The 11,550-nt window shown below is 45.6% G+C and overlaps 1 pseudogene; it reads right to left on the reverse strand.

Annotated features, from left to right (window-relative positions):
- Positions 1 to 904: 904 nt before the first annotated feature.
- LOC146797770 (18S ribosomal RNA) lies at positions 905 to 2,809 on the reverse strand (annotated as a pseudogene).
- Positions 2,810 to 11,550: the final 8,741 nt, after the last annotated feature.

Raw genomic sequence — 11,550 nt, forward strand, 5'->3', positions numbered from 1 at the left:
AGTTCCCAGTTTAGGCGGCAGCCCTGAAAAATGCCGGCGGGCTGGGGTCACCCTTGCCCTGGTGGGAGGCACCAAGGAGAGAAGAGCCAGGTACCCCCACACCATCAAAGCTACTCACCTGCTTCCAGGTTATGTGTAGAAACTTGAGCGGCCAGGGTAAGCCTTTCCTCCCACCCCTCAAAGCAGTTCACACTGGCATCGAGGTGCTAGGCACTTCCAACGAGAGGAGCCAGGGTTACCTTATGGCCGTGATCTTTCTCATACAGGCTGCCCTGCTGTCCCATACAGGACACTCCTCGGTCACTTGAACCCAGTGGGCTGAACGGGCATGAGAGATCCCAGGTGGCAGGGATTTTAGGGAGTCCTCGGAGAGGCACTGCAATTCTGTTACCCTCACTTGCATGTTGAATGAGTATGGGTTCCATCTCGGGATGACTCTCTTGCATTGTGTCCTTCTCAGAGGGATCTGGCGGTCACCCACCCGGTCCTTCGTGGGTCCTCATGGGAGGGGTAGCCCTTTTTGTGCCTAGTCCTACCCAAGCACCCGGCAGCTGTGTACCCCTTTGCTGTCCATGACACAAGAGGGTTGTGCCAGGCCCTGTACCAGGGTTCCATCTGGGAGGTGACCAACATTTTGGGCTGGCACCACCAGTTATTTAGGCCACTCGCTGTTAACGATCCTTCTGAAGGTCCACCTAGGGGATAAGATGTGGCCTAATCACTAGAGCGGTCGATCTCAAGGCTGGGGAATTGGATTTGTGTCTCAGCAGAGACGCTCAACATCCTGTGGTTCTGGGCAAATCACGAAATTTCCCCATGCCTAACAGAATGAATATGTCCGTTTGTAACACAACTGGTGCTCATGTAAAGTGGTCTGATGCCTTCAGGTCACGTTTGCGCTATATAAAACTCCCTCAAAAAATAATCTTGTTATGACTTCCACTTCCTCTAGATAGTCAAAGTTGTTCATCTTCTTGGCACTCCCCCAGGCTGCTGACAACTCCCGATGGGCCGATCCGAGGATCTCACTAAACCATACAATGGGTACTAGCGATGGGTAGTGTGTATAATGGCCAAGGACTCAATCAATGCAAACTTATGACCCTTACTTCCTGGGTATTCCTTGTTCGTGGGAAATAATTTAAATCCCTATCACAAATGGGGTTCAGCGTGGCACACACTGATCCATTCAGTGTAGCACACGTGTCGTCCCTAAGTGCATCACAGACCTGTTATTGCTTGAACTTGTGAGGCTGAATGCAACTTCTACCTCTAAGAAGTTGAATGGCGACTGCTGGGGGTCACGTAATTAGTTAGAATGAAAAAGCCTTGTTCGTTATCAGAATTACCCATGCAAATGCACCATGCACCACCATCCAGATAATTGACAAAGAGCTATCAATCTCTAAATGCTCTCTCTATGTCCAGACTGGGTGAGGTTTCAGTTTTGAGTCGAAATAGGCAACAGGCTCAACTCCAGGTGGTGCAGCACTTTCATCAATTCTTTTAGGTTTCAGCTTTGTAACCATATTCTCCCTGGAACCAAAAGACTTTGGTGTCCTGAAAGCTGCTCAGCGGGTCATGGAAATAATGCAGCTGGATAGTTTATGGGCAGAATTACAAAGGTATCTGATCATCTTCAAACCTCCGACTTTCATTCTGGAGTTATGAAGACATTCTTGGCAAATGCTTTTGGTTTGGTTTGTCATGTGCTGGTCCAAGAATTTCACCTCTAAAGGCAAAATACAAAGAACTCGGCCATCCCTCTCAATCATGGCCACAGTTCTGAAAACCAGCAAAATAGAACCAAAATTCTATTCCATTATTCCTAGCTGAAGTATTGCGGTGAATGATGTGCTTTAAACACTCTAATTAAAAAAAAAAAAATTCTCTGGTTTCCCCAGAACACGCAACCAAGAGTATCAAGGAGATGCCGACATGCAGGGGTTGGTACAATCTGTAGATTGCCTCCCAGTGGACTGCCAGCTGAATCCCAAGATCCAACTATGAGCTTTTTAACTGCAGCAACTTTATTACAGGCTCCTGGAGCTGAAATTACAGTGGCTGCTGGTACCAGACTTGCCCTCCAATGGAACCTTATTAAAGGATTTAAAGTGCACTTGTTTCAATAACTCGAAAGAGTCATGTATTGTTGTTTTTCATCCCTATCTCTCAGAGTCGGGAGTGGGTAATTTGTGCTCCTACTCTGATTCCCAGTTACCAGTGGTCACATGGTAGGCAAATAAAGTGCTATTAAAATCTGATAGGGCAGTCATCTATATGTACAGTCGCCATCATGGAGACACGCCATTATCTTGAAGTTATCTAGAGCGACTAAAGCAGTCCGACAGGCCTGGATTTGTCTTGGTTTGATCAATGCATGCATCATGGGGGATCAGCAATTGTTTTCATGTATTAGCTCTAGAATTACCACAGTCCTTCAAGTAACAGGTGGTGAAAGGATGTGGCCTGACGGCTAGGGTTGTCAACCTTGAAGCTGAGGAACTGGGTTTGAGTCTCGGCAGGGACACTCAACATCCTGTGATTCTGGGCAGATCACTTCATTTCTCTGTGCCTAACAAAAATTAATGTGTCCATCTGTAACACAACTGGTTCTCATGTAAAGTGCTCTGATATCTTTGGGTCTAGTTCGCGCTATTTAAAAAAAAAAAAACTGATTGAGCGATCAAAGGAACCATAACTGATTTAATGAGGCATCAGCTGTTTCACTGTACCCGCCATCTGTACTTACATGTACATAGTTTAATCTTTGAGATAAGCACATTATACTGGTAGGATAAACCAGGTAGCCGCACCTGCTGTGGGAGGAGCCATGTGCCTGTCCCAAACTGACCTTCATACCCCTTAGGAGCCTGCTGCAAGAGTCCCTGTTTGCCTCATGGGGTTGGGGGGACTGGGCAGTCACACAGGCACAGGCGGACCCAGCCTGCTGTATGACAACCGAATGGAGAGGTGGGCTGGGGAGCAGCCTGACTGAGACAAATGAACGCTGCCCAGGGCAGCCAGGAACCCCACATAAGGGTTATTCCAAGCTGCTGAGGAAGTGTGCCCGGTGGAAAAATTGCAACAGGCAGACACAACAGGCCCAGACTTCCAGGCAGAATCTGGGACTAGTGCCACCTTACTCTATCCACTCTAGTCAGACCACTCGTCGGGCACAAGCTGCCAGACTGCTTGGCCTTTGCTCTGCTGGGTGGTCTCCACAAAAGGCAGACCCTCAAGTCGGACAGTTCAAGTGAGATTTAAGTTCTATGCTTAGCTGAGTCTGGCCTAGTAGTCCATCGCTAAATGGAGCAAGTATGTCTAATCAATCAGAGTACAGTTCTGGCTAAACCGTCCCCGAGCAGACTTCTCTCCAGGGAGATGTCAGCTTTGTATCCCTCCTTGATCTCTGGGAAGGCAGGCTTGGAAGAAAAGGCCCACCTACGCCTGGAAGGCAGATACAGACAGGACCCTTGGGGGCCTGGGACAGGCTGGCCCGGTACCTTGTGTCACCTGGAGAGAACCACCAGTTGACAGGGGGGTCTTTAGCATCTTGTTCCTGCTAATCTATAGTAAGGCTACCAGCTTTATTTGTAGAAGGTGTACAAAGAGTTACAGGGGAGGGCCTTTCAACAAAATGTGTCGGACCTCCTCAAGCCCTGGATGTGCTCAAAGAGTCACATGAGTCCTCAATTGGGCTTCCGTTATCTGGCCTGATGGAGCTCTGACCCGGAGGCTGGTTCGGAGCTTCTTAAACTGGGCAGGCAGGGGAGGCTTTCCCATGCCTTCGGGACTCCGTCTAGGCACTTTGGGACATTGTAACTAGAGAACGGAGCCAAGGGCTTCCAACCCTGGGCCTGGTGGAGCTCTGATCCAGGCCCGTTCAGAACATCTTAAATCAGGAAAGCAGGGGAGACCACTCTCAGGCTAGGGGAACCCTGTATAGGGCTCTTTGGAACATGACAGGCTATAAAATGGAGCCCAAGACTGGGGGCTTCCATCCCAGGCCTGCCAGATCTTTGTCCCAGGGCCTGGTCAAAGCATGTTAAACTGAGCAGGTAGAGAGATCTTCTCAGGCTGCCAGACCCCATCACATTCATTTTGCAACACAGTGGGAAAGGAAGGGTATCCCAAGACCAGAGACTTCCACCCCAAAGCTCACTAGAGCTGATTCGTGGCCCACTCCTTGCTTCTTGGGCAGGCAGAGGAGACTTTTCCGGGCAGTGCATTGAGAAACGGAGTCCAGGGCCGGGGGCATCCACCTGCAGGCTTGCTGGAGCCCTGATCCGTTGTGTGGTCATTGTTTTTTAACCTTGGCAGACAGGGAAGCCCATCCTGGGCCTGCGGGACCCCATCCCAGGCCAGCAGGACCCTGTCCCAGGCACTTTGGGACACAGTGCATCGGGAACAGAGGCCGGGCCCAGGGGTCCTAAACCCACAGGCTTGCTAGAGCTTCTTATCTTTGGCAGGCAGGTAAGACCTCCCCAGGGCTGTGGGACCCCATCCCCATCCCAGGCACGTTGTGACACAGAGGGCTAGGAAAGAGCTCTAACCAGGGGTCCGACCAGAGCTTCTTAACCCAGACAGGCAGAGGAGACCTTCTCAGGCCGGTGGAAGCCTATCCCCAGCACTTTGGTATACTGCAGGCTGGAGAACAGAGTCCAAGGCCGGTGGCTTCCACCGAGCCTGTATGGGCTCTCAAGGGGGCCCAGTCAGAGCTTCTTAACCTTGGTAAGCATGGGAGAACCTCCCAAGCCAGCAGGATGACATCCCCGGTACTTTAGGACAAGGCAGACTGGGAAACAGAGCCCAGGGAAGAGGACTTCCACCCCAGCTCTGGCAGGTCTCTGACCAGGCACCCCGTTGGAGCTTCTTAACTAAGACTAAGCAGGTGAGACTTTCCACGGCCTTGGGGATACCGTCCCAGGCACTTACCAATAGCAACACTTTGGGCTGGGGAAGGAAGGCAAGGGGATTCCATTTCAGGACCCAATGGAGCGCAATCTATTCTGGTAATCCACGCTGACCGCAATGTGTCACAACCAAGCAATAACCTCAGGAGCAGCAAACCTGTCCAGCAGGAGCACTGTGTGTCCTCAAGGTGCCCTTCCTCTACCATCACCACTTTTGTACCACTCTTGAACTAAATTTGATGCTGATGACACATGAGCGGGGACAAGTCGCCACAAGAAGAAAGATGTGTCATCCTCATCAGCTTTTGTGGTCAGGTCAGAGTTTTCTTGCTTCAGGATGTAGCATTAAGGTCCACTTTAGAAGATAATAGTGAACAAGCCATGCTATCTGAATAATGCTAAATGAACACAGTACATCGTGTTCAGGAATTTACAAACTGCTTACAAGGCCACTATGTACCTGATAAAGTCTCAGGAATGAGCAAACATTAAACAAGGATTGGCATGACTGGACTATAGGTAAATGTTTCATTCATAACGTGGCATCAATTTTTATAAAAAACACTGTGTTAATATTTATATCTCATAGAATTGGGCTAACATTGAAACACAATTTCATTTTTTACTGGCTTTACCTCAATAAGTGTTTATGTGGTTGAAGAGCAAATGTTTCCTTAGTGGAAAAACAAAGAACATTCCAGTACACTCGTATGCAAAAACATACACGCTAGTCAGGTCAAATGTCATGGCATATTACATCACAGGTACAACAGACTTAGGGCCTCAATTAGACTTTAGCTGATGGGTTACTCCATGACAAACATGACACATGTCCTGGCCACCTTAACACAAGTGCATTACATCCTAAGGCACTCTTAATAAGGTGAACAGACAATTGAACCATAGCATGTTCTATGACATCTTGACAATATCACTGCAAAATCTGAAAGTACATAATTGATGACAACACTGTGCATTGTGCATCAGTGAATTACTATATTTATAGTTACTTTAGGGCACCAGTTAAAGTTACTTGAGATAACTTTGGTGAATATTAGTGGTTTTGTTTCTTTAAAATGGTATGTTTTAACTGATATTTTCACCTAACTGTAATGCCCCATTAACCTTTGTTTTAAGTGAATATATATATCTTGTGTCCAAAACTGCTGGCTGCTGCCGTGCTCCTGAACAAAGGGCACATCGACAAGGAAGAGTCAGCAAGTCTGTGATATCTGAATTCCATACCTCACTCCTCATCAAGCATGGAAGTTGACTCTTTTAGAGCTGTAAATTCCAATTTATTAATAAAGTGCTCTCATGCTACCCTATAGATATATATATAAGTCCTTCCAAAGTGGTCTGTAGAGGTGCTGTCTAAATACCCATGCTCTCTCAGAGGTCTTACTTTTGAATAGTATCACTTTACACTTCCTTCAAACAAGAAGTAGGACTTCAGGCATGTGCATATTTCCTTAAACAACACACAGTGGGAGACTATGACACACAGATAAGCTCCTTGAGATGATAGAGTTATGTTTAAATAATAACATCTTCCTGTTTAATAATCAAGTGTAAAAACAACAGGGTGGAACTGCCATGGGAATGTAATTTTCTCCCAGCTACACAAAACTGACAAAGAGGTGGTGGGAGAACTAAGTAGGGTGGTGTCAAAGACACAAGCAATATCCAGATAAGATCATTTTATGGACTATATAAATAGACAACCTATTCATAATATGGAATGGCACAAGCAATTATTTCAAATCATATTTCACCAAGGATTATGGTCTTTACTTTACTCATACTGTCAGGTCAGAGCGATTCCATGGTAGGCAGAAACGTTCCTTACCTATTTCAAGATTGAAGTGGGGTTCGAACTGCAGACAAGGTCCAATTAGGTGTAGTCAGTTGGTAACCAGGAGGTTTCATTCCACAGCTTATTGACTGCAGAAGTCGCCGCAGCTGTAATTCAATATGGTGGATTAACTCTGTACTAGAGTTAGCTTCCTAGTGTTCTGCGCACATTTATGGACTAGCCGGTTATCATGCTCGCGCATCTGTAGCGCTTCGCACTTCAACCGTCATTCATACGAGTGAAGCAGTGTTTCTGTGAGCACTTCACTTCTTGACAGGAATTCGTTGCGAGGCAGTTTCCGATCGCATTCCCTGAATTACGCTTTATCTCCTTGAGATTTCTGAGGTCTGTAGCAGTTTCTTTTGCCGCCGTTGAGGGAGAATTCAGGTATTACTTGGGACATAGAGAGTACCTCACATCAGAGGTTCTCTCAGCTGTCCGCCACCTTTTTGTTTACCTTTTTGCTTAAAAGAAGGCATTCTATTGAGAGCCTTGGTCAGGAACAAGTCAAGATTCCAGAAAAAGTTAATCATCTTTCAGGACTTCAGAGAGAATTCCCCGAACTCATTTAAGAGAAGTGAAAGAGCTTAACAGTTTATTTGTGAATACTTTTAGTTTAGGCATAGAGACTAACACAAAATATTTGAGCTAATGCAAGACTGAAACTAATTGCGCAGTTACTCTTTCCACCAGTCAGCACTTCAAGTATGGCGCAAATGACTCTCATTACCTTTGCCACTCTTTAACCCAATTAACCACTAACTGTGCTACACTCTACTTTTGGCTACAAGTAAATATAAATATATATGTATTTCTACTAACCATTTCTAACCAGCGCAGTTGTACCATCAGCATCATCTAGAGCGAGAAGAGACTTGTTAGTGGCATAGTACTGGCAAAGAATGAACATTACTATAAGTCTAATTTACTAATACTTAAGAGAGAAGCAAGTCCACTGAGCAAATTAGGTATTAAAGAATCAGAGAATCACATTGTACAATACAAATATATGTACTAGTCAAAGTAGTGTACAGAGTTATTTTGTGTTTGTAATTACAGGTGCTAGGAGACCAGATTGAGGAAGAACTCCTGGGTTGGCAGCACAGTGGCAGTCTCTCTTTCTTCCCATTCCCCTTTCCCCCTCCCCACTGCAGACAGAATGACATCTGCTGCGTATTGGAGTTGGGGAGTTGGGAAAAGATCGTCATAACAGTTTGTTCAGCCCCTCTGCTCCTGTGGAGGCACAAGTTCAGGTATTGTGTTTCCGACAGATTGAAGTGCCATCTATCAGACCTTCGACCAGGGCAGAATGGCTGAAGGTATAGATATGTCAGAGTTCATGGGAGGTTTCATCCTCGTGACCCCGTTGTGGCCCTCACATCAGCCCCTTCTTTACAACATTCCAACCTTAAATCTCATTATGCCTGGAGTTGGCGAGTGTGCTGGCGATGTTGTACATCTAAGATGGCCACCAGCACACCCGCCGTGTAGCGGTCTAGTCTTTATCTCGCTGTCATAGAAGCTCAAGTGAAGTGCGCACCAACGTTCTATGCCGCACTTCACCGAGAGCTTTCCCGGGTTTAGACCTACCTCTCATGTCGTTGTGGAGTAGTTAGTAAGGAGTCGTCTTTGGGGCATCGGTTCTTCGGCGTCGGGTTCCTGAAACACAGACAACCTCAGGTTAGTACACCCACAATAATGCTACAAATGTGTCCACTGGCTATTCACCTTTCTTTATGAATTCAGGTAGACACCCTAATTCACAAATAGAGTTTGGGAACGTTAATGTTCCAGCAGTTCATGACCTTGCCCGACATTTAACTAGAATTCATCAAACTGCAACACAAAATTTGGCCGCAGCTAAAGATCGTTACAAACATTTTGCTGATCTAAAACGTAGACAACACCCTAACCTCCAAGTAGGTGACAGAGTCTGGCTTTGTACTAAAAACTTAAGATTGAAAGGTACTCGCAAATTCCAACCACGCTTTATTGGTCCTTACCCTATAGCGGAGGTCATCAATCCAGTTACATTCAGGTTAACCCTTCCGAATTGGTAGCCTACTTAGCACAATTTAACAAGTTGATAGTGGAAACTAATTAGCCGTAGGCTAAGAGAGCTGCCATATTTTACAGAGGGCTAACAGATGAGTTGAAAGATGGGTTAGCGCAAATTCCTCAGAGACCAACTGAGTTATCCGAATTAATTGATCTGGTTCTTCAAATAGATTAACGACAATTTGAGAGAAGAAGTGAACGTCGGAAGGAAATAAGGCATCTATCACCCCGATTTGATCAGTTCAAGACTGAAGCATCTAAATCTAGTGAAGTGGGGTCAGGAGAGGAGCCTATACAGATTGGTTCGGTGGGGAGCCCTTTAACCAAAGAAGAGAGAGAGAAAAGAAGAAATGGCAAACGGTGTCTGTATTGTGGAAGCACGGGTCATTTTGTCAAAGAATGTTCCAAGAGGCCCAAGAACAATACATGGGTAAAAGACAGGCCCCACCAGTAGATGGAGTTGCTCTGGTGGGAGCTGCTGAGGAGACAACTCCAAATGCTCAGTTTTTAGCAAATACGTTGCAGTCTGCCGCACCTCATTTAATAATTTCTAGTCTGATAAGATTTCGAGATGTTGAGGTAGACAAAGTATCAGTCATGGTGGATTCCGGGGCTACTGGAAATTTTTGTGACATCAAATTCGCAAAGGCCCTAGGAATTCATTTTGTCAAGAAAGAGAAGCTGGAGCCTGTTCATGTGGTAGATGGCACCAACTTATGCTCTGGCCCTATTATCCATGACACTGAAGAGATCACACTGATCAGACCCGGAAGGCATCGGAGCATATTAAGATTTAGCCTCAATTTCAATTGATTTTGGGGCTGCCATGGTTGACCGAACACAATCCGAAGATTGATAGGGCTAAAAGGACCGTCGAATTGGATTCAGAATATTGTCAGAAACATTGTTTTGACTCCAGAGTCGCAGATTCACAGCCATCTCCATCATCCTCTTGGCAGATCAGGCACGGATGATTTGTGCAGTTGCGATACAGAGCATTCCAGAGGAATACCAAGATCTGATATCAATCTTTGATGAGAAGGAGGCTAAGAAACTTCCCCCGCACCGGGAATATGATTGCAAGATTGAACTTGAACCAGGGGCATCTTTGCCTTGCAGTTGCATTTATGCTCTATCTGAAGTAGAAAGCAAACATTTAAAAGATTACCTGGACCAATATTTAGCCAACGGGTTCATTCGACTGTCACAGTCGCCAGTCTCATCTCCGTTGTTCTTTATTCCAAAGAAGGATGGAAATTTGACAACCTGCATTGACTATCGAGCTCTGAACCAAGTCACCAAAAAGAATCGATACCCCTTACCCTTGATTTCGAAGCTTTTGGACCAGGTCAAAGAAGCCCATATCTACACGAAGTTGGATCTAAGGGGGACCTACCATCTGGTTCACATGACTGAGGGGGATGAGGGAAGACCGCATTTCGAACTTGATTTGGTCTGTTCGAATACCAGGTCATGCTATTTGGCCTGTGTAATGCGCCTGCCGCTTTTCAGAACTTCGTTAATGACATTCTACGCGAGTTTTTGGATCGTTTTGCCATCATTTGACATCCTTATCTTCTCCACCAATTTGGAAGAACATGTTCGGCATGTTCGAGCAATCCTGGAACGATTGTTGGAGAATCAACTGTTTGTTAAATCGGAGAAATGTGTTTTTCATTCAAGTCGAGTGGAGTTCTTGGGTTTCATCCTCTCCCCCGAAGGTGTGTCGATGGATGACTCTAAAGTAAGAGCAATTAAAGATTGGCCAACTCCCCATACATTCAAGGAAATACAAAGTTTCTTTGGCTTTGCAAATTTTTGCAGGTGATTAATTCCAAACTTCTCGGAGAAGGTTAGTCCCATTACTCGTTTGCTCAAGAAGAAGGAAAAATGTATCTGGAATGCTGAAATGGAGAATGCTTTCTAGCTACTAAAGGAAACTTACATCACAGCCTCAGTACTGGCTCATCCAAATCCAGAGGAACCTTTCTATGTTGAAGCGGATGCTTCCAACTTGGCCATAGGTGGAATCCTCTCTCAAAGGCATAAGGTGACTAGCCAGCTTCACCCAGTGGCGTATCGCTCTCATAAGTTAACTGCTGCGGAAATCAATTACTCTATTGCTGACAAAGAATTGTTAGCTGTTAAGGATGCCTTCCAAGAATGGAGGCATTATTTGTTGGGAGCGAAACATGAAATCACAGTCTTTACAGATCATTGAAACTTACAATTCCTCAAATCTGCATGAATACTTACCCAACGACAACTTAGATGGTCTCTCTTTTTTGCAGACTATGACTTTGTCCTGACCTATAAGCCCGGTTCAGTAAATGGAAAAGCTGACACTCTATCCCGTTTGCATATCAGAGACGAAAAAGAAATTCCAAAAGAAGGTCATATTATCCAGGAGGAAAAAATAGTAGGAATGATTTTGTACTCGGAGCTAGAAGACAAGATAAGAGCTAGTATACCACAAGCAGAAATCCAGAGTTGGATTTTGGAAGGACCCAAGAGAGAAATCAAGGAAGGGAAGCTTTACTTTCAAGGGAAGCTGTATGTACCAGACAACATCTTGCAGAATGAAGTCATCCAATAGTTTCATGACAATCAATTAGCAGGTCACAAGGGAGTGAAGAAGACCTTGGAACTTTTGAAACAATCATTTTGGTGGCCTAGCATGGAATCTCAGGTGAGGCAGTATGTGGCATCTTGCAAACAGTG

Source organism: Triturus cristatus, chromosome 9, assembly GCF_964204655.1.
Source record: "Triturus cristatus chromosome 9, aTriCri1.1, whole genome shotgun sequence".
NCBI classification, from domain to species: Eukaryota; Metazoa; Chordata; class Amphibia; order Caudata; family Salamandridae; genus Triturus; species Triturus cristatus.